Source organism: Dendrobates tinctorius, unplaced genomic scaffold, assembly GCF_039654945.1.
Source record: "Dendrobates tinctorius isolate UK_male_01 unplaced genomic scaffold, ASM3965494v1 ptg000024l, whole genome shotgun sequence".
In the NCBI taxonomy this organism is placed as follows: Eukaryota; Metazoa; Chordata; class Amphibia; order Anura; family Dendrobatidae; genus Dendrobates; species Dendrobates tinctorius.
Genome location: NW_027361692.1, coordinates 10,659,898 through 10,687,671, shown reverse-complemented (window position 1 = coordinate 10,687,671; position 27,774 = coordinate 10,659,898). Strand labels below are relative to the sequence as shown.

Genomic DNA, 27,774 nt, shown 5'->3' with positions numbered 1-27,774 from the left:
ATGAAGTTGAATCAGATTATTTTTTAAGCACAAGAGATAAAATGCACTGTGACAAAAACGCATTAAGGGTGGTTTCACATTAGCACTTTTTAAGCGCACGCACGGCCGGGGGTAGCTCCGCCCCCGAGCCGGCTCTCTGCCCGGCGTGCCCGCCCCTTGCTTGTAGCGCCGCCTCCTAGCGCACAGCGGCGCCTGCGATCGGCGCACCCTATCTTTAGCATAGGGTCCGCAGATCGTGCGCAGGCCGTGCGCTAGTTGCGCTTTGACCTGCGCTGCGCACTTTTGACGGTGCGCCGTGCGCGCCAAAATCAAACTTTTCGGATTTTGGCGCGCACGGCGCACCATCAAAAGTGCGCAGCGCAGGTCAAAGCGCAACTAGCGCACGGCCTGCGCACGATCTGCGCACCCTATGCTAAAGATAGGGTGCGCCGATCGCAGGCGCCGCTGTGCGCTAGGAGGCGGCGCTACAAGCAAGGGGCGGGCACGCTGGGCAGAGAGCCGGCTCGGGGGCGGAGCTACCCCCGGCCGTGCGTGCGCTTAAAAAGCGCTAATGTGAAACCACCATAACAAATGCACAAAAAAGCCACAAAGAAACTGTCAAACACTAACCAAAACCTGCCTTTTTGATGTTTACTGCCAAGAGAGCAGGTTTTGACTGTGGGAAAAAAACGCATCAAAAATGCAACGCGTGAACATAGCCTTAAGGGTAAGTGCACACGTAGTTTTTAGGTTGTGCGGATTTTGTTGAAAAATCCGCAGGTAAATCCGCTGGACAGAAGTCCTGCGGTTTATCTGCGGATTAGCCAGCGGTTTTGCCCTGCGGTTTCACACCTCATAATGGATAGGTGTGAAACCGCAGCGAAATCTGCACAAAGAATTGACATGCTGCGGATTGTAACCCGCAGCAAAACCGCGCAGAAAAATCCGCAGCATGTGCACTGCGTTTTTTTATTTCCATAGGAAATAAAGGTACTGTACAACGCAGCCGAATCTGCTGCGGACCCGCAGGGCCAAAACCGCTGTGGATCCGCAGCAGAATCTGCAGCGTGTGCACATACCCTAAGATGTTTCTAAATGTTCATGAAAAGTTCAAGAATCCAGCACTCAGTTTAGTGGATTTATTAACAGCGTGAATATAGTGTACAAAAACGTTTTGGTCATTGAACCTTCATCAGTTACACACTAAATGGTTCAAATGGATTCAGAGAGATTCAAACATATAGCATATGTGTATCCAGCTCTTTTTATTTCAAGCATAAGCTTGTGCCTGAGAAGGAGGTGAGCCTCTGGCAGCCTGCGGTGTGGCGACTCCTGTCCCTGCCATAACCCGGTATGGTCACTTTTTATGTATAAAGGGTTGGGACCCTATCACCAAGTTATAGTGCAGGAGGGCCGTCCTTCTTCCTTAACATGCTAAAGGAGCATGGACGGGGCATTGAAACAGAATTGCAGCGTGGGGATTAGGATAGAAGGAAGCAAAACAAGGTAATGAGGTATATTAGAAAAAAATACCATATTTTTCGGTCTATAACATGCACCCCAGGTTTAGGCAGCAGAAAACAGGAAAACATTTTTCTTATTATTTAAAACTTCCCTGATGGTGTAAAGTGGAGGTGTGTCTTTTTTTTTTAGCTAATTTTAATGCACCAGAGTAGAATAGAGAAAGAATAGATCTATCGTTAATGTGTCCCTGCAGTGTGTATTATACACACACAACACTGCTTCATATGCACATAGAATCGTAGAGTTGGAAAGGACCTCCTGGGCCATCTGGTCCAACCCCTGCACAGCTCTGCTACATATGAATATATAAACAAACACATCTCTGCTGAATTGTTCTTGAGTTAATCGGGTGGAAGGTCCTTCAGCTGCGCAGCTCGTGCAGCCTCCATGCAGGTCCCAGTAGCTTCCTGTCCTGCTCTGCACCGATCACATAATTATTGTGAGGCAGGAGGAGGAATAGCAGTTTTCTCTGTGATTGGGAAGGCTGTGTTGTCATTGTTCTCCATCACAGCGCGTTCACCATTTAGCAACCGTTTTTCTTGTTCAAAAGTGTGTCTTATAATCCGAAAAGTATAGAAACCACTGGAGCCATAGGCGGAGGAGGACATGACTTGGGGATGGGTGGGCCTTTACTCCTGCAGCTTTTTTGGTATAGTGTAGATTTTTAATCAAGAGTGATGTTGCTTTAAGAGTAAGAAGCACGGTATGTATGTGCCTGGGTGGGTTACTGTGAGGAGGGTGTTGCTTATATAGAGCAGGAAATCTGTCTCTCTCTCTCTTTCATGCACAGGATGAACAGGAGGAAGCATGTCTGCAGTTTCAGGGAGTATAATACTGGGGTTATCACCTCACATGACAACTGATAGGAGCACATTCACCTCAGACATCATGTACCAGTGTAGTATCAGCTCCTACATTATGTATGGGATCAATATTACCTCAGCAATTCATGTAGCTGCCATGTCCCTCATGTGCATGCTACATTTTCCTCACAGACTGTGAGACACCTTCTGTGTGACCTCCCTGCAGACATGTTTGATATACGACTCTGCATTCACCTCAGACATGGTGTAGTGTGTACAGTATCAGCCTCCTACATCATATCTGGGATCAAGATTACCTCAGTAATTCATGTAGCTGCCATGTTTCCTCACTTATTGCAGAGGCAGCTTTTGTGTGACCTCCCTGCAGACGTTTCTGATATACCACATTACTGCTGTATTATACAGAGTCTTCATGAGTTCTGGGTTTATGTATGATGGGACAGAGCAGGGACACATACAGTGTCTGCCATTACTATGCTGAGCAGTCACATGTATCAGAGACACTGGTGAGAGAGGAGCAGTCGGGGGATGGTATATGTATGATGATGAGAGGCTGCACTTCATGTCAGTGCACTGTATGCTGACCCTGCTGTGTGCTGATTATCCCCCCTTCCCAGTTATGGAGTCTGATGATCTGTATGTGACCACATCTCTGTTACACACTGTGAGGCTGGGTGTACAGATCCTGTGTAACCAGGTTACTCACTATATGTGGTGTATATGTAAAGGCTCTATTGCTGTGCTGTATACTTAACCCGTACCACAGGTCTGTATACATGATATCACTCCTCACTCTGCTATATACTGATCATGCTGTGTGAGGATTATCCCCCCATCCCAGTTATGGAGTCTGATGATCTGTATGTGACCTCATCTCTGTTACATACTGTGATGCTGGGTGTGCAGATCCAGTGTAACCAGGTTACTCACTATATGTGGTATCTGTGTAAAGGCTCTATTCCTGTGCTGTATACTTAACCCGTACCACAGGTCTGTATACATGATATCACTCCTCACTCTGCTGTATACGGATCATGCTGGGTATAGACATCCTGTCTCTCCAGGATATTTTCCTGGCTGTACATATAACCTGGACATGACTTCCAGCTTAGTGCTTGATTTCTGTAGCTATTGCTGCCTTTAGTCCTCCCCCTCGTATGTTGCATGATCAGAGTGTACCTACCATGAGCTTATTTTATATTACCTAAGATGGTGGATAGCACAGGCCTGAATGGTTTATGTTTTATCATGTGGAAAATAAATAATCAGTGAGTGACTCGGGACATTTGAGTGGGCACTAATAACTCAGCACATGGCGGGCAGGGAGTGGGCACTCCTAGTGTGAGGCTGCACATTGCTCTGGAGGACACATCATGGGCCCAGTTTCAGTCCTGTGTCTCATCTATTGTAATTGTATGTAGTAGAGTGACTGGGATACAGAACTTGCAGTTTTCTGCACACACACCTATGGCTGCAGGCAGCTTATATTAGACCTACATATTTCTTACCATTTATGTGCAGCTGGTGATTAGAGTCAGTCTGTAACTGCTGTAGAGGAGCAGGAGGCTTCTCATTTATTGTTACAGCATATAACACAGCATTGCCCATCTCTGTCTATTCCTGGACCTTACGATGGGATATTTTCCATTATTAACCTGTTGTATACCTTGGTTGTAAACCTGCATGGTTTTCACCCTCACTTATCCCACATTTTGTACGGTTGGGATAAAGAACTTGCAGTTTTTCTGCTCACACACCTATGGCTGCAGGCAGCTTATATTAGACCAACATATTTCTTACCATTTATGCGAAGCTGGTGATTAGAGTCTGTCTGTATTTGCTGTAGAGGAGCAGGCGGCTTCTCATATAACACAGCATTGCCCATCTCTGTCTATTTCCGGACCTTACGATGGGGTATTTTTCCATTATTAACCTGTTGTATACCTTAGTTGTAAACCTGCATGGTTTTCACCCTCACTAAGGCTGGTTTCACATTTGCGTTTTTTTTCGCGGTAATTTAGCGCTAAATAGCGCATGCGTTTTTTTTCCTATACTTTGCATGGGATGCGCTTATGTGCGCATACACATGCGTTTGTACGCGTTTTACCGCGCATGCGTTTTTTTGCGGTATGCGCTCGGGCGCACAAAATGCAACTTGTTGCATTTTTTGTGCGTCCGATTTGCCTCAAAAAAACGCATGCGCGCGCAATGCGTTTTTTTACAGCAAGACACCCATTATAAGTCTATGGTGAGCATATGTGCGCATTGGCATGCTGATGTATGCGTTTTTTTGCACATGCGTTTTTTTTTACCATTAGTTTAGACAATGGAATTTAGGGGTTTGGGTAAAGTTAGGGTTAGTTAAGGGGGTTTAGGGTTAGGGTTAGGGTTAAGTATGGTTTGGTTAAGGGTTAGGGTCAGGGTTAGGGTCAGGGTTAGGGTTAAGTATGGTTTGGTTAAGGGTTAGGGTCAGGGTTAGGGTTAGGGTCAGGGTTAGGGTCAGGGTTAGGGTTAAGTATGGTTTGGTTAAGGGTCAGGGTTAGGGTCAGGGTTAGGGTCAGGGTTAGGGTTAAGTATGGTTTGGTTAAGGGTCAGGGTTAGGGTTAGGGTCAGGGTTAGGGTTAAGCATGGTTTGGTTAAGGGTTAGGGTTAGGGTCAGGGTTAGGGTTAAGTATGGTTTGGTTAAGGGTTAGGGTTAGGGTCCGGGTTAGGGTTAGTAAAGTCATGGTTTGGGTTAGTGTGAGTGGCCACCTAATGTTGGAAAAAAACGCAAACGCGGTAAAAACGCACTAAAAACGCATACAAACGCTTAAAAACGCTGCGTTTTTTTCATGCATGCTCATAAAAATGCTTGAAAAAAACGCAGCAGTTGTATGCTTTTGTATGCGTTTTTCAATGCGTTTTTTTGCGGGAAAAACGCGCTGCAAAAAAAAGCAAGTGTGAAACAGGCCTTATCCCACATTTTTGTGCGGTTGGAGGGGTCCTTGAAGTTGGTTAAATATGGTCTGGGGGATCCATTGGGATATGGTTTCCTCCATTTGGAATTCAATATGGTTCTGGATCTGGTGAAAGATGGAGGGGAGTTTCGGCCAGGGCTTGTCGGATCCCCAGGAAATTCAAGTGAACATTGGAACCCTTGTGGTTATGGTGCTCCCGAGCTGGTGGGGTACCGGCTGGGAGTAATTGTTGGTACATTTTATGTTCACTTTATGTTTGGTAATCACTGGATTTTGGGAGCTTCAAGGACTCCTACCAGCGTGTTAATATTATTTATGTTTTGATGTTTCTGGTATGTTTCTTTTAATAAAGGTGTGAATAATAATAAAAAAAAAAAGGGATCAGTGTATACCCACCAAGTGCTTATTTTATATTACTTAAGATGGTGGATAGCACAGGCCTGAGTGGATTGCCTGGTGGTTGGGGGGGTCCTTGAAGTTGGTTAGAAATTGGTCTGGGGGATCCATTGGGATATGGCTTCCTCTTTTTGGAAGTTAATATGGTTCTGGACCTGGTGAAAGGTGGAGGGGAGTTTCGGCAAGAGTTTGTTGGATCCCCAGGAAATTCAAGTGAACATTGGAACCCTTGTGGCTATGTGCTCCCGATCTAGTGGGGGTAACGTCTGGGAGTAATTGTTGGTACATTTTAAGTTTGGTAATCACCAGATTTGGGAGCTTCAAGGACTCCCCCCAGCGTGTTAATGTTATTTATGCTTTGATGTTTATTTTATGTTTATTTTAATAAGAACATGAATTAAAAAAAAAAAAAAAAAAAAAGTTATTTGTTTTCCTTTTAGTGGGTCCTTGAAGCTATTTATAAATTGGTCAGTAGGGGTAACCATATTAAGTATGGACCTCTGGGGTGGGGTTCTTGGAGTTGACGCTGAATCAGCGAAAAGGAATTGGAAGTTAAAATTCTGGATCTGGCTTTTGGTTACGGCTCTGGACGGGTAACTCTGGATGGGGTGTTACCCGGGAGCTTTTGGTGGTTGGACTTCCCGGAATGGGATGTTTGGTGCCCTCGAGCTGGTGGTTTACGGCTGTGGGTAACGTGGATTTTTAAGCTCTTGTGTTTTTGCCAAAATATTTAGCCAGAATTTTCGGGGCTCCAAGAACCCTCCCCTCATGTCGTATAAGATCGTGTATTTAATACTTATTGTAAATGTTTATGTTATTTGTTAATAAACTGGCCGCTGACCCCCCCCTGGGTTTGGAAGGGTAACCAGTTCAGGTATGGCACCCTGGTTTTTGAGGGGTAATCATCTCAGGTATGGCCCCCTGGTGTGGAGGGTAACCATCTCGTGTATGGCCCCCTGGTGTGGAGGGGGTAACCATCTCGGGTATGGCCCCCTGGTATGGAGAGGTGACCATCAAGGTATGGCCCCCTGGTCTCCAGAAGCATTTATATTTTATAGGACCCTGTTAGGGTAATGTCCCTGGGGTCATGGCAATCATATTTTGCATGCCTATAGAAGAAATTGGCCCCTCTGAGCCAGGGACAGCGGCTGGAGGGGTGAAGAGAAGAAGGTTGTCGTCTGGACAATGCAGTTATCTAGTGCATAAAACTGAAGAGCAATGCACCTGATCTGTGTGCCCTTGAGTCAGTGGGAGTGACTAAGGGTAAAGTAATCAAGTGCATTAACCTGAAGGGCGATATGCCTATTCCCGATGCCCTTGAGCTGGTGGGAGCGGCTAAGGGTATCATCAAGTGCATTAACACAAAGGGCAGTATGCCTACTCCCGGTGCCCTTGAGCCAGTGGGAGCCGCTAAGGGTAAAGTAATCAAGTGCATTAACAAAAAGGGCAATATGCCTATTCCCAATGCATTTGACCCAGTTGGTGAGGTCAACAGTAAATGTTATCAAGTGCATGAAAAACAATTAACAATGGTGTGGCAGGGTTATTAATAATGCCTTTGTAGACTTTTTCTGCTTTAGGTTTATTTAAATTACTACTTCCAGATATTCTGAACGTTATTTTATGGTCGGTTATAATGTTGTTATATTGTGTATAGTTTTAATTACTCCCTATTTATAATATCTTTCTATTGATATGTTCATCACTTTTCGGGTAGTGATAGTAAGTGGGTTGAAGAAATTTTACTGCACAGCTGCTGTAAATAATGGTGGTTTCTAGAACTAAAATCTGTGATTTGGTGAATTATTAGAGCTGGCTACAATACGTGCGGTATAATGGTTTTTGAGGCATGACAGATGTCATTATACAGGTATTCAGATTGTAGCTACGACCTTAATTATAGTTTACTTTCCACATTCCCCATTATGGGATCCTCATTGCAGGATGTTTAACAACTGCTATTTTGCTGTAGTTACCGTATTATCGATTATAACTTGTTAGCATGGCATCGATAAAATTAATCTGTCAGAGCTCTGGAATTTTAATTTAATTACTTGTGTGCACAGACTTTCCATAGCATGTAGAAATGGTTGATGGCTTTATTAGGCATGGTTGATGGGGGTCGAGTCCATTTAAGGTGTCAAATGGCCTCTCTGGTGGCGGTTTAGGAGTCAGGTGGAAGTTGCAGGCAAGTTAAGGTGGACTCATTTTAACTAATAGAGGATGTAAAACCTCATGGTGGTGAACAGGCTCGGCTTTGGTGGCCAGCCTCAAGGACGTTGTAATGGTAACGTCAATCAGGGGCGGGCACAGTGGTTAAGCACAGGAGTAAGGATAATAGGGTCATTGGTGCCCTGAAAGTTTACTGGCTCTGCTTGAATGGCAAGCCAGTGCGTGCCGCCCCTTTATGGCTGTCTGTCCTGGTTCTGTATGTCAGACAGCTGGGGATATCACAGTACTTGTGAATCCCAATGTACTAGCACTTCACCTGACTCCTACTGTGATTGTGTTAATCCTGTGATTTAAATAAAGCTGTGGCCATTTTGACAACCAAAATAATGTGTTGTGTATTTATTCTAGTGCCTAGGTTTACTGTAGTTATGGTGGTTTTAAGATGGAGTGGGGGTCCGTCCCATATCCATAAGTCATGTATAACTTTGTACTGCCTGTAAGATAATTAAATACAACAAAATCTTAATTACTCTTTCAAGGGTTTTTTTTCGCAATGAAAATAAGAAAAGCTTATACTCGCCACCCATAACGTTGCTGTTCCAATTATGTCAATGCGGTGTCTCCCAGCTCTCTGATTGCAACTAATCAGAGGCCGCTGACTGGCTACAGCCTTCGCTACCGCTCTGACAGAACATTGATGAGCAGCTTCTGATCAGCGGCCTCTGATTGACTGCAGTATTAAAGTGACATCAATGTAACACAAGTATTTTTAGGCGTAGCACCGATATAGGAGGCCGTGTTGACACTTTTACACAGTATAGTTTTGACTTATTCTTTTAACAAAGACTATGGAACCGTAAAGGGAATCTGTCACCCTTTTTTGGACTAGGAGCTGCCGGCATCAACATCAGGGGCATATATCTACGGCATTCTGTAATGCTGTAGATAAGCCCCCGATTTAACCTGAAAGATAAGAAAGAAGAGTTAGATTATACTCACCGTCTTTGTCCGATGGGTGTTGCGGTCCAGCACCTCCCATCTTTATACAATGCTGTCCTCTTCTTCCCTTCCTGTCGTGGCTCCTGCGCAGGCGCACTGCTCTGCCCTGTTGAGGGAAGAGCAGAGTCCTGCAGTGCGTAGGCGCCGGACCTCTCCCGGCACCTGCACCGGAGCACCACAGGAAGGGAAGAAGAGGACGGCATCGTATGAATATGGGAGGCGCCGGACCGGACAGTGACTCCCATCGGACCGGATGTTGGGGTGAGTATAATCTAACTCTTCTTTCTTATCTTTCAGGTTACATCGGGGGCTAATCTACAGCATTACAGAATGCTGTAGATAAGCCCGTGATGTTGATGCCGGCAGCTCATAGTCCAAAAAAGGGTGACAGATTCCCATTAATAAATTACACAAGTGTCTAGTTTTTGCCCATAGGTGGAAGATATGTTTGGAATTGTGTTTACATTTTCTGTATGGAAGGAAGCAAGCAATGTTAGCATTTTTATTACAACTCATCTCAGAAGAAAAGAGGACTACAGAAATGATCTTCTGCTGATGTACATATCAGAACTGCCTTTCCCACAATCAAATATCTAGGTGCTTACCTTTGGTATATAAACCTGCATGATTATTTTATAGTTACAGTACTTATCCATTAGTGCAAATTTTTGTTTTGAAAAATTGATTTTATTATACATGGAATCTAGATGGCAAACATTCATGCTCCACCAATACCCTTTTTGCTAGCTCTCTGCATGGTTATCAGGTGGCAGAATATGGCCCAGGTTTATAGCCCTTGACTGCATTGTACCATAGTGATTTACATTAAAGTAGATGGACAACTGGTATTATCATGTAAAGCAATCCTTACAGTAAGTTTTCTCAGTTAAAGTTCATTGATGCATGCTGTAGTGATTTCCTATTGATGTAGACAAACTTTCTGAATAGCAACAAGTATCTTCACTTTGTTTGCAACCCACCCAAACTTACTGTATACGGAGTGACAGTCCACAAGTGCCCGATGAATCCACTTGATGCATAGCATGAAAATGTAGTAAAGACTGCGCTCTTCAAGGAGATTGAAAAAAAAAAAGTTATTATTTCATAGAAAAAAATTCATTAGTGATGTTTTGACCTGTATGGTCTTTATCAAGCTTGAAGGAAGCTTGATAAAGACCATACAGGTCAAAACGATGAAATTGGATTTTTTTAAATGAAATAATAAAGCAATTGTTGTGTAATCTCCTTAAAGAGCTCTGTCTTTATTACATTTTTCATGATATGCACCAAAATTTCTGACTATGTAACTTGATTTTGGCAGATTTTTCAAGCATTCCCTTCAATATTTTGCTGTTCATGTCTAGCAGATTCATTACAGTATACACTTGTATTTCAGTACCCAAATTAATAGTGACCGGGTATACCGAAAATGTATTTCCTTGTAATATATGTGTTATCAGAATATTATAGGTCAGAGGGCGAGTGACTCCTATAATTCTTAATAATATGTAACTCCTGCTGCTGTGGGACCTCTTTGAAAAAAAAAAATCAGAAGCTTCATGTCAATAACTGGTTTAATAACGTTGACCACTTATTCCAAACAAGTCGGGGGAAGATGAAGTTTGTATTATTTGGATATTCATAATATTGCTGGAATGTCTCCATTTTATGTCTGTGCCCTGATTAAAAGCTCAACAGATAACATTGCAGTGCCTATCTAGTAACACATTTATTAGAAATTAATGGAAATAAATTAACTAATCCGGTTGGGAAGGGTCAAATATTTTCCAGTCACATGGATGACTACCAGTATTTGCATCAGTCATCGGGGACTTCATAACTGTCTATATTACCTGTGTTCCTGATTCATGTGCAAATGCGAAATGCCCCAAGAGCTTTACCTCCATGGTTGTTACACTAATGGTTTCCAACTGTGCAGCAGATCTGTGTCAGCGACGCGTATATGACATGCATTAATAAGGCGTATCATGAGCTGTACAATGTCTTTGAACTCGATAATCAAGTTCTAAAACATGCCGGATTTAGACATCTAGGATCTTCATTGACTAAAACAGCAAATGTATCTTCGGGAGACCTTGGGATAAGGATTCTTCTGAAACTAATGCAGGGAAGAATTTCTGCTGACTTAATATGAGCTCTGCTGGAAAAATAAGGGGAAAGATTGCAATCTAAAGGCTGTAAAAGGCTAGAAGCCTGCATTTTCTAACACCGAGTATGATGCGCTCTCCTCCAACATCTGAGCCGCCAAGAAATAAAACAGATCAGGTAAGTAAAAATAGATCCTATTTAAAATGTATGAACCTAAGTGTGTTATACAAGCTGTAACTGTGCTCCTGCGTTCTACCGTTCATTAACACAAGATAGTTTGAGCAGCAGAGGGGCATTTATCTCCCACAGTTAAACATTTACGTGGATGTTGATTATAAGAAGACATGACAGTCTAAATATAGGCAGAAATATTACCAGCAGTTGCTTTCTTGTACCATGCAACCTGCCCCCCACTTTCCACAGTTCCTATACCTCCTCTGCTAGCCGACATGACTTCTTGGTATGGTAAATAATCCCCCGACTTCTTTCAGCATACCGTACATCTTCCTGCCATAGCCAAGCAAGCACAAAGCACAGTAGTATCTGCTTAGTGCAGTGGGTGGTCTGCGACGGTCTGTGTGTCAGTCTTGTGCTAACATATTATATACCGCCATGTCATGACTTACCACATGGGCTGAATAAGGCTGTATTTGGCATTGGGGAAACTCTTACGTCATACTTCGAATGCAAAGCTCTTTCATGTAAGTTAAACAGTCTTACAGTTGGAGGGGACTGTAAAAATTTTTGTTTTGTTCTTTTAGTATAATGTCATAGTTTACACGTTCAAGTTATAAACCATGAAGTAGAATTTTTGTTGACCATTTCTTTACATTTAAAGGGAACCTGTCGCCAGGTTTGTTCCATGTGAGATACGGCCACCACCTTTCAGCCCTCATATACAGCATTTTAACATGTTGTATATATGCCCTCAATGCAGCCTGCAAGACAAGAAAAAGACCTTTTATTATACTCGCCTACGGGCCGGTCAGGTCCGATGGGCATCTCTGGTCTTGGTCTGGGGCCTCCCTTCTTCTGTGCCCCAATACTTTTCTCCATATACTGTAATGTAGTTTAATGTGTGCGCATGGTCAATACAAGCAACTGACATCTTCAGTATGGCAAGAAACTAGCAAATAACCTTAAGTGCGGAGGTGATTGAAGCTTCAATGTAGGAAAAGATTATTTTTAGTTAAAGCTTCCATACACAAATTTTGTCCCAGGGGCATATTTATGACCAATGTCTAATTTTTACACAATTTAAACTTGGACTAAACAGTTTTAAAAATGTCCAGATTTCTACAAGTGTCTCATTTTTGATAAATCTGGCTACATTTAAACAGTGTAGTCTAAGTTTATATCACTACTTGGCTAAATTTGTGCCAAAAATGTGCTCCAAAATATTGGCAAATGATGTTGCATGTTAGGCCACACAACTTTCCCACTAAGCCACACACCTTTTTAGTGAGGGCACACCCCTTTGTCAGATAGGTAGGAGAAAGGTCCGAGATGCGTACATTTTTTGAATGTCTGAAAAGTTGGTCTTTTGGCTCAAATTCCGGCAGAACTCTGACGCATTTATCTTGATAAATGTAGCCCAGCGTATCTGATTTTAAACTCACCGGACTAACACAATAGATTACTATGTCGGTGACTCCGGTTACATATTTTATGTGCAGATTAGGCAGTATACAACATGTAACAGCATCTTTTAAAACACCTGGGAAAGACTGCAGATCTGAATGCTGTAGGCAATGTGTACACTACAGAAATTAAATTAGAGGAGTAATATTCTCCGTAACCAGGTAAGGAGGACATGAAGTCTCCATAGGATTTGTTAATTTCTCATGGCAGCAAAAAGCTGGAAACGAAGACAAATAATCCTTTAAGTTATGAAAGTTTTATGTGAAAAGCCTAAAACTGAACAGTAAATAATATTATTTCCCGAAAGGTTTTACATTCCCTATAGTCTGTGTCTCATATCTAATGCAGCGGTTTCGAAGCTTACAATATTTTGGATTGTACTGAATAAACTGGCACAGTGTATTACTAATCTGAGATAGGCTACTGTCTTGTAGGTTTTATTAATTCTGTAAATATGTCATATGAGTTTAATGGGAAATCCAGGCCTGACAATGAATAGAATGTTCAATCTGTTGCAGCCAATAATTAATAATCATCCGAACTGAAAATTTTATCAAATAAGAATAATCTCTAATGATCATCTGTTCTGTTCGTGTTGCTGACAATTAACATTTTGTGGAAATAGTTTATTAATGGGCAGCACGGTGGCTCAGAGGTTAGCACTGTTGCTTTGCAGTACTGGGTTCAAGTCCCACCAAAGACAACATCTGCAAGTATTTTGTATGTTGTCCCTGTGTTTGCGTGAGTTTCCTCTGGGTTCTGACATACTGATAGCAAATTTAGATTGTGAGCCCCAATTGTATTTTGATATACGATCACCTTGAAAACAAAAACCAATGATCGCGTTGCGGTTTTTTTTCCCGTCATTTCACCACATTTGGAATTGTTTTCCTGTTTTCCAGTAAATTATATGGTGAAATGACCGGTGTCAATCAAAATTACGAATCGGCCTGCAAAAAATAAGATCTCATTTGGCTTTGTCGATGAAAAACTAAAATAGTCTTGGCTCTTATGTAGAAAAAATGCACACAATAAAAACGGAAAATTGCGTGATCATAAAAGGGCTTAAACAATGTAAAATTGTACAGAAATCTTTAGAAACTTCACATGCAATTACACTAACAAGATGACAAATAGTTGGCAGAGTTTGCTGGAATATGCAGTCAGTGCTACAGCGTATTGTGTGTTCACCTAACACTTCAGATCTCCGTTAATAATTCCTGGAATATTAGCGATTGTGAAGTTTTGTACTTTTCACTTCGTGGCCCCACATATCTGTTGTAAAGCGGTCTAGTGTGTAAAATTTCTTCCTGTGCCAAGAATAAAGTAAAAAAAAAAAAAGAAGCTACATACCAGAGGAGGCTTAGTGATTGTTGCACTTGGTAGCAGAACACCACATTCAGCAAGGTAAAGCGTTTAGTCCTCCAGGGAATAGTATAAGCAGAGCTCCGCAGAACAACATTCATGAGCAGTCAGGTAGGTCTTCCATTCTGGAATTTTTACTGTACCCCATTATTGCTAGCTGTGGTAAGGACAGTTAATAAACTGGCACCAGATTACAGAAATGGCCATTGTAATCTCCTTATTATAATCCCTGGTTCTATTTCATTTCAGTGAAGTGCCTCTTAGGTCGATTGATCTACATTTTGTAGAATAGCACGACCGTCATAGACTGATACAGTATTGTAGGGCTCGAACACTGCATGGTCTTATTCTGAGGTCATTTCAAGGAATTTTATACTATTCACCTTCTGTAAAAGTTTAATATTATTAATGTAAGAGTTTACCTATCTTGTTTTTTTTCCCATGGATTTTTTTATACAGACATGGATTTTTTTGTGCCCTTTTTTTTGCTATAGAGAAGCGTACTGGTTTAATATTTTATTCCTGATCTACAGCTAACATCTAACCTCAGAGTTTTTGCAGCGGTAATTCGTATTGTTTAGGATATCAGAAAACCTAAGAAATGTATAGTGGTACTAATTTCTCATGTCTACTATAAAAAGGAAGAACTCTTGTCACTATATTTTGTGGAAACCAGAACTTATATACAGTATAGGTAGAAGTGAGAAATACATACAATACCAGTAATGGAGGATATAGATAGGAGTCATATTTGTTCGGTAACTTTTTTGGAGTTGAGATTCTTAATTGATTTATTTTTCTGCCCCTAGAAAGAAATATGATAAATAAAGTCTTACTTGTACAGTAGGCACTGTGGGAGTAAGTTGTTACATGTTCTCTTTTGGACCCTTATTATATATTATCACTAGTGTTCCCTTGCATGGGATTGCAGCATGATTGCATGGTATATACTGGTTCTTAATTTGTTTCTTGCATCAGGCTAAGAAAATTTGTATGATCCTACCTTCTCTTTCCTCTGGAAGTCTATTATGATGCATAAAGTTCTAAACTCGTAATCTTTAGATGAAAGCAGATAAATCGCCCCATCGTGAAGTTTTCAGCTTTTGGAATCCACATATTGTACTATGAAAAATTGTCTGGAGCACTGTATAATATTTATTAGGCCACGTTCACATGCCAGTATTATACAAGTGTTTGTAAACCAAATCAAGAAGTGGAACAAACAAATTCAGAGTATAGCGGAAACACATCTGCACTTTGACCTACGCCTGGTTTTGACTTCCAAATACTGATGGAAAAGTACTAATGCTTCATATCTTCTTCTCCAGCAAGAACAGAGGCTGAAGACAGATATTTTTACAGAATTTACATGTACATGGCATGTGTTATAAGCTGTACAAACAACTGGTAACGTCCACTGTTTACATTGGATAGCATGTGTTCATGGCACCATATTGTTGTATAATCCACGCAAAAATGTCTGTTTTTGAACATTTAAGGAAATTGTGTTTCTAATAGCTCAGGTTTTATAAAGCTTTACATGAAAGACGGCAAGGAGTCTCTGAGAAAGCACTTGAACAGTAAGAGTAGCTTACTATTTTTGGATCCTTTCTATAAGGTACTTATGTTCCACATAAAACCCGAACATCATATTCTGGCTGGATTTCAGATGTGGCTAGCAGTATGTTCCAAATATTGTGGTGTGAATAGAGGTTCTCTCCTTTAAAAAGAAGTTTTATACCATTACCATTCCTCTATGAAGCGTATGATTTTATGTTTCTTGTTTCTAAAGAATAATACACAACAGAACATTTTCTTTATTAATTTAACCCCTTAACCACCGCCGATACCCCTTTTAACAGAGGCATTTAAGGGTACTTATTCCTCAGCGCCTCTTTTTAACAGGGCTGAGAAATAAGGATATAGCGCCCACCCAGAGTCGAAAAATCTCCGGGTACCCTGGAGAACATGATCAGGTCCCCTGTCATGTGATCGCCATTATTCACCAAATATTGGCGATCACAAAAAAAGTAAGATTTAACCCCTTAAGCCCCAAGGGTGGTTTGCACGTTAATGACCAGGCCGATTTTTACAATTCTGACCACTGTCCCTTTAGGAGGTCATAACTCTGGAACGCTTCCATGGATCCCGGTGATTCTGACATTGTTTTCTCGTGACATATCGTACTTCATGTTAGTGGTAAAATTTAATTCAAATAACTTGCGTTTATTTGTGAAAAAAATGGAAATTTGGCGAAAATTTTGGAAAATTTCGCAATTTTTCAACTTTGAATTTTTATGCCCTTAAATCACAGAGATATAGCACACAAAAAACTTGATAACTAACATTTCCCACATGTTTTCTTTACATCAGCACAATTTTGAAACCAAAATTTTTTTTTGTTAGGAAGTTATAAGGGTTAAAAGTTGACCAGCGATTTCTCATTTTTGCAACACCATTTTATTTTTACGGACCACATCACATTTGAAGCCACTTTGAGGGGTCTATATGATAGAAAATACACAAAAGTGACACCATTCTAAAAACTGCACCCCTTAAGGTGCTCAAAACCACATTCAAGAAGTTTATTAACCCTTTAGGTGCGTCACAGGAATTTTTTGAATATTTAAAAAATAATGAACATTTAACTTTTTTTCACTAAAAAAATACTTCAGGTTCAATTTTTTTTAATTTACCAAGGGTAACAGGAGAAATTGGACTGCAAAAGTTATTGTACAATTTGTCCTGAGTACGCCGATACCTGATATGTGGGGGGGGAACCACTGTTTCGGCGCATGGCAGACCTCAGCAGGGAAAGAGTGCCGTTTGACTTTTTCAATGCAAAATTGGCTGGAATTCAGATCGGACACCATGTCGTGTTTGGAGAGCCCCTGATGTACCTAAACAGTGGAAACGCCCTACAAGTGACCCCATTTTGGAAACTAGACCCCCCAAGGAACTTATCTAGATATGTGGTGAGAACTTTGAACCCACAAGGGCTTCACAGAAGTTTATAACGTACAGCAGTACAATTAAAAAATCATATTTTTTCCACAAAAATGATCTTTTCACCCCCAATTTTTATTTTTCCAAGGGTAACAGGACCATAAAAGTTATTGTGCAATTTGTCCTGAGTACACTGATACCCCATATGTGGGTGTAAATGACTATTTGGGCGCATGGCAGAGCTCGGAAGGGAAGCAGTGCCATTTGACGTTTTTTGCGTAATTGAGATCGGACACCATGTCGCGTTTGGAAAGACCCTGATGTACCAAAACAGTAGAAACTCCCCACAAATGACACCATTTTGGAAACTAGACCCCCCAAGGAACTTATCTAGATGTGTGGTGAGCACTTTGAATCCCCCAGTGCTTCACAGAAGTTTATAACGCCCGTGCGTGAAAATACAAAAATCGTATTTTTTCCACAAACATGATCTTTTAGTCACCAATTTTTTTCATTTTCCCAAGGGTACAAGGAGAAATTGGACCCCAAAAGTTGTTGTCCAATTTGTCCTGAGTACGATGATACCTCATATGTGGGAGAAAACTACTGTATGGACACACGTCGGGGCTCGGAAGGGAAGTATTGACGTTTTGGAATGCAGACTTTGATGGAATGGTCTGCGGGTGTCATGTTGCCTTTGGAGAGCCCCTAATGTACCTAAACAGTGCAAACCCCCACAAATGACCCCATTTTGGAAACTAGACCCCCTACGGAACTTATCTAGATGTGTGGTGAGAACTTTGAACCCCAAGGGTTTCACAGAAGTTTATAACGCCTGGGCGTGAAAATAAAAAAATCATTTTTGCCCCAATTTTTTATTTTCCTAAGGGTAACAGGAGAAATTAGACCCCAAAAGTTGTTTTGCAATTTGTCCTGAGTATGCTGATACCCTATATGTTGGGGTAAAACACTGTTTGGGCGCATGGCAGAGCTTGGAAGGGAAGGAGCACCATTTGACTTTTTCAACGCAGAATTGGCTGGAATTGAGATCAGACGCCATGTTGCATTTGGAGAGCCCCTGATGTGCCCAAACAGTGGAAACCCCCCAATTATAACTCCAACCCTAACCTCAACACACCCCTAACCCTAACCTGAGCCCTAACCCTAGCCCTAACCCTAATGGGAAAATGGAAATAAATACTTTTTTTTAATTTTATTATTTCTCCCTAACTAAGGGGGTGATAACGGTGGGTTTGATTTACTATTTATGGCGGTTTTTATGTTTGGCGGCTGTCGCACGCTAAAAGACGCTTTTTATTGTAAAAATAGTTTTTGCATCACCACATATTGAGAGCTATAATTTTTCCGTATTTTGACCCACCGAGTCATGTGAGGTCTTATTCTTTGCGGGACGAGTTGACGTTTTTATCGGTACCATTTTCGGGCACGTGACATTTTTTGATCGCTTTTTATTCCGATTTTTGGGACGTAGAATGAACAAAAACCAGCGTTTCATGAATTTCTTTTTGGGGGGGTGCGTTTACACCGTTTCGCGTGCGGTAAAATTGATAAAGCGGTTTTATTCTTCGGGTCAGTACGGTTACAGCGATATCTCATTTAGGTCGTTTTTTTATGTTTTGTCGGTTTTTTGCAATGAAAACAATTTTATATAAAAAATAATTATTTTTGCATCGCTTTATTCTGCGAGCTATAACTTTTTTATTTTTTTGCGGATGATGCTGTATGGCAGCTCATTTTTTGCGGGACAAGATGACGTTTTCAGCGGTACCATGGATATTTATATGCGCTTTTTGATTGCGCGTTATTGCACTTTTTGTTCGGTGGTATAATAAATCATTTTTTGCTTCGTTTTTTATTTTTATTTTTTAAGGGGTTCGCTAAAGGGGTTAACTAAGGGGATAGTTTTGTAGGGCGGGTTGCTACGGACGCGGCGATACCAAATATGTGTACTTTTATTGTTTTTGTTTTTTTTATTTTCAAAAAATTAATTTATTGGGGAATATTATTATTTTTTTTTTTTTTTTTACTAATTTATTTAGCGATTTTTTTTAAAATTATTTTTACACTTTTTTTTTTTTTTACTTTATTACATAGTCCCAGGTGGGACATCACTGTCCTTTGACAGATCGCTGATCTGTCACATCACAGATCACTGTGACAGATCAGAGATCTGTCACAGGCAGTGCTGCAGACTTCCTCATGCCCGCGCTCAGCAGGCACTGAGGAAGTCAGCTCCCTACAGGCCCCCGAAGGCCCCCGTCGCCATCTTGGATCCGGGGGCCTGTAGGGAAAGAGCCACCCGCAGCAGCGCTGCACATTGCGCTGCCGTGGGGGGCTCAGGGAAGCACGGAGGGAGCCCCCTCCCTGCCGATGCTTCCCTTTAACTCCCGGTGCACCGCGATCGTGTTTGATCGCGGTGTACAAGGGGTTAACGTGTCGGGGACGGTCCGTTACCGCCCCTGACACATTGTGCCGGGTGTCAGCTGTGATAATCAGCTGACACCTGGCCGCGATCAGCGGCGCTCACCTTGTGGGCGCCGCTGATCGCATGAGACGTACTATCCTGTCCTTGGGAATTAAGTCCCAGGACACATGGACGGGATAGTACGTCTCATGGCAGAAAGGGGTTAAAATTAATTTCTCTCCCCTCTAATGTGATCTATCATATCAGACAAGAGAAAAATGGGATCTCTCAAGGCCCCCCGATACCTCCGCCATCCCCAGTCCCTCAGCCCTCTAATTCATCTTCATGGAAAAAAAATGGCATCTGTGTGTCATCAGTGTGACACATACCGGCATCTGGGAAAAGCAGTACAGTTAGCATTGTTACCAGTTAGTGATGAATCCAACTCTGATCACAGTGTGACCAGGGAACGATGATGAGAGTTGGAATCAGCACCCACCATATGTTAACAGTGCACGTTAAATTTAAAAAAACAGCGTGGGATCCCCCTTATTTTTCGTAACCAGCTGAGTGAAAGAAGACAGCTGGGGGCTGGTGTTAATATTTAGGGAAGGGGCCAATAGTCATTAAGGTTCCCAGCCTATTAATAACAGTTCACAGCTGTTTGCTTAGCCTTTACTGGTTAATACAAAGGGGGACCCCCAAAAAATGGTGTGGGGGCCCACCTATTTTTAATAATCATCAAAGGCTAAATGGGCAACTGTGGTGTGATAGTAATAGGCTAAGAAGAGACAATCGATATCTGCTCCCTCTCAGACTAATAACACCAGCTTTAAGCCGCCCCCCAGAAGGATGCGCCAATTTTGCCACTTAGCCTTGGCTCTTCCCAATTGACCTGGTGTGTTGGCACATGGGGTAATAGTTTTGGGTTTGACGTCAGCTGATTTGTATCCGCTGACATCAAGCCCAGGGGTTATCAATGGAGAGGTGTTTATCAGACATCTCCATTACTATCCCTGTAGTTAAAAATAATAAAGACACACTGAAAAAAGTATTTTAATTGAAAAAAAAGACTCCCCGATCTTGGTTTAATCATTTATTCAGATAGAAATCAAAGTTATACCCACATGTCCGCTGTAATTCCATAATAGAGAGGTCCCATGACAATCCCCAACTCTGCTACATCAGGATGGTGTGGTAAGCGGTGACATCAGTAATGACCACTCACCACGCCAGGCGTAATACAGTGAGAGTACCGTGAGAAATTTCTGGCTGCAGTGATGAGCGGTGACATAATTAAAGATACCACAGGTGACAGGCAGCAGATCACATGGTAAGCTCTATGTGAGCAGGCCTGTGACCTGCTTTAATCATACTGATATCACCACTCTTAGCATGTGATAAACAATTGAAATGGCTAAAACAGGGTCGAGGAGAGTTCTTTTTTCAAATAAGGGACTCGCCTATTTTACAACCAGTAAAGGCTAAGCAAACAGCTGTTAATATTTTGGGAACCTTTATGGCTATTGGTCCCTTCCCAAAATAATAACGTCAGCTGTCTGCTTTTCCACAGCTGGTTAGGGAAAATAGGGCAGATTTTTATATTTATTTAATGTCCGCTATTCACAGATGTAGGGTGCTGACTCAAACTCTCATCAGCGATGCCTGGTCACTCTGATCTCAGGGAGACTAAGTGACAATGATAAGAGTTGGATTCAGCACCTGGCGCCTGGGGACAGTGCTAACTGTACTGCTTTTCCCAGGTTCTGGTACGTGCCACACTATTAGTGCACACAGATGTTACACAAAATATGAGGACGTGTGAAAGAGGCTTAAGTGAATAAAATAAATGACATAATTGATCCCATGCTAAGCAAGGCATATTAGTGCATGTGTTTCTGTGCTTTTAAAATGGAAACCTGAGGGCACTACAAAATATTAAAGAGGATCACTGACCACACATGGAAGTGAACAACAATTGGAAAGGAGAAAAAGCAATGTGTATAACAGTCACGATCACCCTGAAAATAATGACAAAAAATACTGCAAAATGACAATTTTATTAATGCAAAGAAACACAAGCAAGACATAAAATTTTTAAAAGCAATTAAAAAGGACAAAAATTGACCATAAGAAAGACCACTAAAGATCCATGTAGGGACCGAAAACTAACCTCCTCCACTGTGCTTGCTGTAATGATCAAATATTAACACGAAAGAACACCTGATGTTACAGTGCTATAAATTTTAAATGTAACGAGGTGAGTATCAACTGGTGAGCATAGCCCATCAGAACCAAAATGGTATGGCCACACCAAAAATTGCAATAATAAATGAAATATTCAAGCAGGTAAATGAAATATTCAAGCAGGTAAAGGACAATCGATGAGCACCAGACCTCCTATTACCCTTATAAAATAATCCAGCAAAAGAAAATTATAAAAATGCAATGAGTACAGACACAGATCTATGAGTAAGATTGTTGTACTGTGTATGCAAAATGGCAAAAAAGGCACAGATCTATGAATTAAATTATTATCCTATAAAGACAAAAGGACACAATAGATAAAGGCACAGATCTGTGAGTAAAATCATTGTCCTGTGCAAGCAAAAAGGACACAGTATATAAAGGCACAGATCTATGAATGAAATAAATGTTCCATACACAGCAAAGAGTCTGTATTATAAAGGCAAAGACCGATCAGTTGGAAACATATAGAGATAAATGCCTAATCAATCAAAGTGGAGGACACAAGTAAACATCCTGAATAAAAGAAAAAAGTCAGAAAATAGAACACCAGTTGGAAAACAAAAGCTCAGAGAGAGATCAAGGCAAGAATGAGACCTATTGTGCCAGCATGATGGTGAGGAGGAGGGCCCCATGCATATTGCCACCTAGAAGTGTCGCTTCCTCAGGGTAAGTGTTTCTGTGCTTGGGCTCATACACAATACCGAATAAATCAAGATGGTTTAAAAATGTTTCTTTTTTTAATCATTTGCATGTTATTAACATCTATTGATTTTGCTGCAATTTTATAATTCTATGACTTTTTATTCTTGGTGTAGCAATTTCAAGGTTTAGGAGTGAAGACGATTTGCTAGAAAATGACCTTTACAACCACAATGTTTGTGGTGAAAAAGCTTGTGTATCCCATATTTACAGCTTTGTTGCATGTTTACTAAGAAGCATATAGTGTGTCTATATATACATATATATATATATATATATATATATATATATATATATATATATATATATATATATATATATATAAAGTTGAGTGTGTGTATCAAGCCATGCCCACTCCACATAGCCCCACCCACTTCTCATAGCCACATTCACTCCACACGCAAAGCTCCGTCCACACAGCTCACGTTGTTAGCACATATGGGCGGAGACACATTCACCTCGAAAGCCACCCTGCAAAACTCACCGGCTGTGACATCCCAGCCGCTGCGAGCTACAATCAGGGCCACCCCCTTCAGAGTATCAGTGCACAGCAGGCACAGGCCACATCTAGCTCCATTGTGTCTAGAATGGAGTTGCTCCTGTGAGGCATAATGTAAAGGGAAAGGGAGGAGCCTCATGGATTACACCTCTGCGGTCATAACAGGAAGTTGCTGTGCAGGTGTGAGGGGAAAATGAGAGGAGTGAGGAGAAGATGAGAGGAGTGAGGGGAAGATGTGAGGAGTGAGGGGAAAATAGTAGTGTGAGGGGTAAATAGTGGAGTGAGGGGAAAGTGAGAGGTGTGAGTGGAAAATGAGAGGAGTGGGGGAAAATAGTGGAGTGATCAGAAAATAAGAGGTGTGAGTTGAAAATGAGGTGTGAGGAGAAAATGAGAGATATGAGGGGGAAATTGAGAGGCTTGATGGAAAATGAGAGAAGTGAGGTGCTGCTACAATATGAGTCTGTGTATAGAGAAGAGTGAGGCGCTGCAGGTGGAGGCTGTGTATAAGGCCACGTTCACACGTTCAGTATTTGGTCAGTATTTTACCTCAGTATTTATAAGCCAAAACCACAAGTGGGAGAAAAATGCAGAAGTGGTGACGTGTTTCTATTATACTTATCCTCTGATTGTTTTACTCCAAGTTTTAGCTTACAAATACTGAGGTAAAAATACTGACTGAATAACGTGTGAACTAGGTCTAAAGGAGAAAAGTGTGGTGCTGCAGAAGAAGTAGGCTGCGTATACGATACGCTATATTACAATTAGTGCAATTTCTCTCTGTATCAAGTGTTTCCAATTGTATATGGAAGAGGAGTGTGAGGTGCTACTGGAGGAGGCGACTATAAAGGAGAAAAGCTGTGCTGCAGAAAAATGCTGTGCATAAAGGAGGAGCGCGAGGTGCAGGAGGAATAAGGCTACTTGACTGCCACCGTTAAAAGTCGCATCAGCAGTCATTAAGGGGTTAATATTCTGTTGAAAAAAAATTGTTTCAACAAAATGGCACCGTTGGTGTTCCGTGTACCAGTGCGGGAGTGTTACTATGTTTAACAGTGGCAATTTATGTGCAATATAGTCATTATAGTTTATTGCAACGCCGGGCTCTTCAGCTGGCATTATATAAATGCTTCAAACACTAATGAGGTTGTATTTAATAGCCTCTCTGATACTATGGCACTATGATTTTGTCTCGTCTTAGCAATGCTTTAGGCTATTAATGTGCTTGACTACTAGTATTGGGATATACTGTCTGTGTACACTATTGCATTGGCACCTTTTTTGCACAGCACTTTGACTGGATTTACACTATAGCACATTAAAAATGAACTGTGGCAATTGTTCTCTTCTTATATAGCCTGCACTGTATCTAATATGGGCTTATTTTCCATTTAGGATTTAAATACACCAGCTTGCCAGTACAAACATTTACTGATTAAAGCATTTATATAATATGGTTATATTTGGTATTATATTTGCCCATTTAATGAGCCGTTGTGTATAGGTTAGGCTTGCTGGAAGGACTGTTTTATATTATCCTGAGTTCTGTAGCAGTCTTTGCATGTGTTTTCCCTATTTTTTGTGTTTTTGTATTATTTGTCTTTGTACAAAAAAAAAATGGTTTGAGCAATTTGATTGGGCTTCCAATTCTTCATAGGCTTTTGTATGTATTGTATTGTGTGTGTGTGTGTGTGTGTGTATATATATATATATATATATATATATATATATATATATATATATAAATATATATATTCAAACAGTGTACAGTATATATACAGTGTATATTTTTTTATTTTATTCTCTGCAGAGCTTTATGGTGGCAGTCACAGGGGCAGGTGAGCTGTGACATGTTATCAGTGGTGTGATCTTGTCGAATCTGCCTCCAGATTTTAAATAGAAGTGTTACCTTTCATTGTTCTCCTGCCTGTTATGATAATAACTACTGTTATATCCACACAACAGGAAGGTGTCAGTGTGACGTATAAATTTAAATATAGATTGCCACATTAAAATGTAGAAAAAAATATTGCATTGAAACAATAAGCATTTTTATGACATGTTCCCTTTTTTTCCAGGATAGAGTTATCCCTTATAGTATATTTATCCATTTCACCTTTTAACTTTTTATGTTGATTTTTTTATTTGACTGTAATCTCAGTGAGAGCAGTTTCTGTAGTGTATAATTCTAGCTTTTTTTTTTCCAGTGCTTATGTCATTGGCAACAAAGTAATACACTTAGGCTACCTTCACACCTGCTTTTTTTTGCAGCGCGTTTTTCCCGCGAAAAAATGCATACAAATGCTGCGTTTTTTTCAAGCATTTTTATGAGCATGCATGAAAAAAACAGTGTTTTTATGCGTTTGTATGCGTTTTTAGTGTTTTTACCGCGTTTGCGTTTTTTCCAACATTAGTTGGCCCCTCACACTAACCCAAGCCATGACTTTACTAACCCTGACCCTAACCCTGACCCTAACCCTTAACCAAACCATACCCTAACCCTGACTCTAACCCTTAACCAAACCATACTAACCCAAACCCTAACCCTTAACCAAACCCTACTAACCCTACCCAAACCCTAAACCTAAACCCTAACCCTTAACCAAACCATACTAACCCAAACCCTAACCCCCTTAACTAACCCTAACTCTAACCCAAACCCCTAAATTCCATTGTCTAACTAATGGTCAACAAAAAAACGCATGCGCAAAAAAAGTATACATGAACATGCCAATGCGCACATATGCGTACCCATAGACTTATAATGGGTGTCTTGCTGTAAAAAAACGCATTGCGCGCGCATGCGTTTTTTTGAGGCAAGTCGGACGCCCAAAAAATGCAACAGGATGCATTTTGTGCGCCCGAGCGCACACCACAAAAAAACCCATGCGCGAAAAAACGCATACAAACGCATGTGTATGCGCACATTAGCGCATCCCATGCAAAATATAGGGAAAAAACGCATGCGTTTTTTAGCACTAAAATACAGCGCAAAAAAACGCAAGTGTGAAACCAGCCATACTGGGTAGTTATTATAGAAAAAATATGTGCATTTTAAATGGCTTTCACTGTTAACGTTGAGTATGAATATTATGAAAAATATAACATTTCTTCAATTCAATAATAAAAACTCTTCCACTTTTAGAAGGCAGTCTGAAGTCAGTCAGGCTCTTTACTCTCTGACTATTTTGTTTTCTGTGTGAGACTTCCTGCATCTTTGATGGAAGTTACAATTGTGTGAGGCAGACTGCGTGCAACACATGGGAGATAGATTCCTCTGTTAATATGAAAGCGAACCCTGTGTCTCTATAATACTGAGGGAAATCATCTTATTCGCTAATATATACAATCATGGCTGAAAGTGTTGGCACCCTTGAAATTGTTCCAGAAAATGTATTTCCCCCAGAAAATTATTGCAATTACACATGATTTCTTGATTAAGTTGTGCACCATGGACAATGGAACACCAAGATGTCTTGATATGGTCTTGTAACCTTGAGATTGTTTATATTGTTCAATATCCAAGAAGTATTGTTTCTCCTTGTGGAGACTGACATGTTAAGCATGCCGAGATGAGGAGACTTACAACCCCTCATTAGCATCATTAGCATGCCAATCTCCGCAAGGAAAAACGATACTTCTTGGTTATCGGTCAGTCGCCTCTCACACAGCCAAACCAGAGCTCACACTTTGCACTGATGAGGGGCAGTACCCCGAAACACAGTGTCTGCAAATTGAGATTCTGGTTTGGCTTTTATCCTGTCATGTATCAAAGCTCGTTAAAGAGTTGACTTTGACTTTTAGGATTGCTACTTCCAATAGGTGGCAGTAGAGTTCTAGTCCTCTTCCTTGCTGAAGAGACAATTTTTATATTGTTCAGGAATTTGTTTCTCAAGGAGGGATGGGAGGACCTGTGGAAGTTCAGGTTCTGGTAGCCGACCCAAACTTAAGTCCAAGTTTCGGTTAAGGTACAAGAATAGTACCCAAATTTGAGCCAGAACCTGAACCCCATTGAAAACAATGGGGGCCTAAGCTCTGGAGCTGGGTCTCTATACAGTGGACTTCCCCAGGAACTCTGAACATTGCAATGGAGGTCCAGGGGAAAGTTCATGTTCAGCATTGAGCATCGGAAAGTGACTGTCCAGTACGAATGCCGAGCTCTGGAGCTGGGTCTCTATACAGTGGACTTCCCCGGGAACTCTGAACATTGCAATGGAGGTCCGGGGGAAAGTTCATGTTCAGCGTTGAGCATCAGAAAGTGACTGTCCAGTACGAATGCTGAGCCTTTAATTTTGAGTTCACTCATTTCTATTCTCAAGTCGTCAGACAGTTCTCTTCTCTTTCTGTTCTCCACACTTAGTACGGCATACACAGGCATACAATGCAAAGATTGAGTCAACTTCTCCCCTTTTTATCTGGTTCCAGGTGTGATTTCCATATTGCCCACACCTGTTACTTGCCACAGGTGAGTTTGAACAAGCCTCACATGCTTGAAAAAAAAGTTGTTTACCCACAGTTTTGGAAAGGAACCAACAATTTTGTTCCTCCCCTTTTCCTTGTGAAATTATGTCCAATGTGCCTTTTTTCTGTTTTTGTTGTGTTCTAATACACACAAAGAAAATAAATATGTAATTGCAATAATTTTCTGGGAGAAATACTTCATTTACTGGAATGATTTCAAGGGTGCCAGTACTTTCGGCCATGACTGTATATATAATTATATCTTTTGTCACGATTTGTGTTTTTCTCAAAAGAGGTTCTCTTTAAATATAAATTCTAGTGTCGTAATATATATCATCTTATTCTTGAATGACAGTGATGTCACTAATTAAAAAGTTTAGGCCACAGTTCTATAAATAATTATTCTCTGAATTTTCTCACAGAATAAACTGAAATAATTTATTTCTGTGGGAAGAGAAATGTGATACAGAAATGTCAAAAGGAATTGACTTTCACTGGGGGATAAACATCACTTCTGATGATGTTCAGAACAAG

General features: G+C 41.0%; 1 protein-coding gene across 20 annotated transcripts in view; it reads left to right on the top strand.

Moving 5' to 3' along the window:
- The window catches only part of RIMS1 (regulating synaptic membrane exocytosis 1), a 548,264-nt gene that overhangs the window by 438,206 nt on the left and 82,284 nt on the right, over positions 1-27,774 (top strand). The window contains exon 1 of one of the 20 annotated variants that reach the window (XM_073569357.1): positions 1,879-1,896. The exons of 17 other annotated variants lie outside the window; for them this stretch is intronic. The gene's annotated coding sequence lies outside the window, so the exon portion shown is untranslated. Of the gene's footprint in view, positions 1-1,878; positions 1,897-2,188; positions 2,207-11,119; positions 11,138-27,774 lie in introns of those variants that run through there. 2 more of the 20 variants (XM_073569358.1, XM_073569359.1) reach the window with 2 other exon arrangements.